This window comes from Pseudorasbora parva, chromosome 21 (assembly GCF_024679245.1).
Source record: "Pseudorasbora parva isolate DD20220531a chromosome 21, ASM2467924v1, whole genome shotgun sequence".
NCBI lineage: Eukaryota > Metazoa > Chordata > Actinopteri > Cypriniformes > Gobionidae > Pseudorasbora > Pseudorasbora parva.
Genome location: NC_090192.1, coordinates 36,947,454 through 36,951,288, shown reverse-complemented (window position 1 = coordinate 36,951,288; position 3,835 = coordinate 36,947,454). Strand labels below are relative to the sequence as shown.

Here is a 3,835-nt window from a genome sequence, read left to right as displayed (position 1 = left end):
CACATCGTTAGTATATATATATATATATATATATATATATATATATATATATATATATAATTATACATTTATAAATGTGTATATATTCAAATATATTTTATTTTGTTACAGACTGTGTAACTTATGAAATATAAGTTATATAATCTTTGTATATATTAATTTATAATTGTGTGTGTCTGCATATGTGTGTGTGTGTATATATATATATATATATATATACACACACACATTAAATTTGGCTAGTAGTAGCAAGTATGTGCAGCTTTCTTTATAATTAATTCACATTAATGTTCAAGGCCAGGCTTTAAAAAGGTTGAAAAAATTATTTTCTCACATTCAGGAAACACTTCTGGCAGCGGGAATTTCCTGAGAGCGGATTGAAAGGACGGCTGCGGTGTTCGCCGGCCCAAACCGCACCACAGGAAGTGTCTGCACGACTCCAGAAGCAGAGGTCAAGGCCAGGGGTCGCGGGTGGCACGGCAGAGATTTACGCCGAGAGGGATCCGAGCCCGTTCCCAGCCTTCATCTATTTCCCGGGGAAATTAGCCATAAAGTCACCGTTTTCATCTTTCAAGGTTTTGTCATAAACTCTCATCTTTCCCTGTCTTTGATTTGAAAGAAAGAAAAAAAAGAATTGACGATAAAAGATACAAAAAAAGAACAACAATAGCCTAGAACAGTTTATCCTACTGTATTCTTTTCATCTCGAGTTAACCTCCCGTTTTACTGTCCGTTGTTTCCACACGGACCACCCCATTGTTTAAAGACGCCTGTAAAAAAAAAAAAAAAAGTTTCACATTTTCTGAAATGTGCAGGGCTGCTCTCGGAGGTCCATTTCATTTTAACCAAATGGGGGGGAAGCTTGTCTTTACCGCGGTGAGCAGATGGAACTATAAATCAAGGCAGCCGTTGCCGCCCTGTAGAGGGCCGACCACAGCTGCCACTCTCTCTCTGACTCTCTGCGTTTCGCTGAAAATCTTTTCAGGTCCGTCGTCAAGCAATCTGGGCTTCTTTTTTTATATATATATATACACACACCACACCACACCACACCTCCCTTCTCGGTACAGTCGTATCCATCAAAACGACACGCGCCCATCAACCTACTGCCGCGATCGATTGGCACACTTATTTCTGCGCATAGCCAATGCCCCGCTCTGGAGGTAAAGCCCCACGACAGGCCCCTCATTTTGGCTCTTTAGCCCCCAGCAACCACTGTGACTCTGGCAGCAGCAGGCCAGGCCTCCTCCATTAAACTTGCATTATGATGGATATCAAGGCATCCAAGCCCTGAGTGTTTTAAACGAGAGGTGACAAGAAACGAAACACCGGCTATTGTTTTTCCGCTCCATCCGTAACAGCCCCCCCACCCCCAAACATCCTTGCAGAACGGCATGTGGGGATTTTAACATATTGGCTGTTTTGCTAAGTAAATAGACTATAATCTGTACATAACCTAGAAGAAAGGGTCTACGGTGGCCGCAGTGCTGCCGGCGGCCAGATGGTGGCGCTCTAATGCCACAGATATCATCAGCTCTGCTGAGTTGAGAGCTCAAGACAAAGACTGTGAAGAAGAGAAATGTTCAAATGGAGAAACTACACATGAATTCATACTTTTCACAGCATCAGCAATGATTTCCCTCAAACACTGCAGACAGATCAGCACTGCGATACTCAAAGTAAACACTCAAATGAGTTAGTTTAGAGCCCAGAGGTTAATCACTGATGGCACATTATCTGGTTAAGAGAAATCTAATCACAGGAACTGATTTAATTAGGTTTCTTACTCAAAGAACAAAGATCTGTGCAGGTTATCTGTGGCATTTTTTTTTAACATTCTCATTTTTGCTTTATTTTGTAACTATATTTCAGCTTTAACGTGTTATGCATTCTTGTAATTGATCGTACTTCAAGAGATTTACGATTTGCTTCAAAAGTAGTCATTATCAACATTCAATTAATAAATCAACTATACTGACAGTCTTAAATATTCAAATCAATTTGTGCTATTAAACTTTTAGGTCCTGTGTGATTTAGGTTTTTAAAATTTGCTTCACATTTTGCAAAATGATTTACCTCTCTTTCTCTCTTAAAAAAAATAAAAATCTCTCATTCTTAAAGAATCACAATTAAAAACGTGACCTAAACATCGGTAGTCAAGTGGCACAGAAAAAGAAATTCATATTAGCTATATTGTCAGACTCTTCTAAAATCAAGTTTTCTCTTCTTGAGCTGGGAAAGGCTCGGGATGATGGAGCATGATTTCTGCATGAGATGGGACACCGCTGGTCATTCATTATCCAAAGAGAGAAAGAAAAAAGAGAAAGAAATGAAAGTGAAAATGACAAAGAAAGACAGAGCTGGATGTCATCTTGGTTACACATTTCAAAGGTTGTTAGATTCAGCCATTTAAAAGAGGCACACATGCTTAATGTAAATTCTGTCTATTTAACATGGTCTTCCAATAGAGACCCGTGTTTAAATTCTTCTGTTTTGAAGTGATTATGCGAACTTATTATATTTATATATCCAGCACTACAGATGGACGACTGGTTCTAATGTTTTCCTCCACGGTCCTCTTCAAAGCAGAATAATGCCTGACGCTGAAACTGTACAGTGCGCTTTTCTTTTAACATTTTGAAATTGTATAATTATTGATCATTCCTTCATCTGTTCAATTTATAAAAGCATACATTCAAACTTAAAATTGTATTTTTCATCCTTGAATTGGATATTAATGTATACTTTATATTTATTATTATAAAGAGCAGGCATTGAAAATGTAAATGAAAGAAAAAATCTGAATATAAGAATGCAAATAATAATAATGTGACCAGATGATAAGCAGTTTTGAAAACTGAAAAATAAAACCAAGTGTTTTGGAAAAGGGATTGATATAAAAAAAATACTAATCATTATAAAATGAATATTTAAGTAATAATAATTAAACTAATAATTATTTAATAACATGAAATTAAAAAGTAAATGCTGACGTTTTTAATAAATATAGCAATAAAAAAAGAGATATTAATGCCAAATATATGACATAATATGAATTGCTATAATAAAAAGATGTCTTGAAAGGGTCTTATACACATTTCATTGTTCTAACATTTTATTAAATGATTTTGTTTTGGATGTGTTGGTCCAAAAAAATTAATGAGATGGAAATATTACTTGTACCATCTTAAGTCAAAGAAAACGTTACTTATTTAATGAGCATTTGACAAATAATAATAATATGTGAGGTAATATATTGTAATACAACCAAAATGAGAGAGCATTCTGAGGCTGAGATGAGACTCGGAGTTATTGCTTAAATTGGTGGGAAACAAAGAAACGGTTGAACGCTCTGGTAAGCAGCTCTTCACCTGTACGAGTCCAGAGCTTGTAAATGCACATAAAAACCCGAGCGGACGCAAACAGAACAGCGACCGTCGGCCTCTCCGGACTCCCGCACCTCTCGCCATCAAAGTTTCCGGCGAACGGCAGCGAGACTGAGCTAAAAACTTGTCAGCTGTACAGGTGACACTACTGGGTTTCCCACAAACAAGGAAATCACAACCTTCGGGAAGTGTTGCATTTCATTTCAACAACAATGTGACATATCTGTGAGTAACAATAAAAAAAAGAGAGAGAGAGAGAAAGTCTTAGGAAAAAAAAAAGACATGACACTTTTTGAAATATCAAAAGATCCCTCGACTGCTCTTGGGACTGAGCTCCTGCCATGAAGCAGGAAGGTCACCATCTTTGCTTTTTCTCTTTCTGCTTCAGTCTCTGGCAGCTTCTGTTTGTGCGTGTGCGTGCGTGTGTGTGTGAGAGTTGTGTGTTTAGA

The 3,835-nt window shown here is 37.3% G+C and overlaps 1 long non-coding RNA gene across 6 annotated transcripts in view; it reads left to right on the top strand.

Moving 5' to 3' along the window:
- LOC137056194 (uncharacterized) overlaps window positions 1–2,692 on the top strand; it is a 42,013-nt gene extending 39,321 nt beyond the window's left edge. For 5 of the 6 annotated variants that reach the window (XR_010900225.1, XR_010900224.1, XR_010900226.1 and 2 more), the window contains one exon: window positions 341–2,692. This is a non-coding gene — a long non-coding RNA (uncharacterized lncRNA). The remainder of the gene's footprint in view (window positions 1–340) is intronic. The other variant, XR_010900227.1, reaches the window with a different exon arrangement.
- Window positions 2,693–3,835: the final 1,143 nt, after the last annotated feature.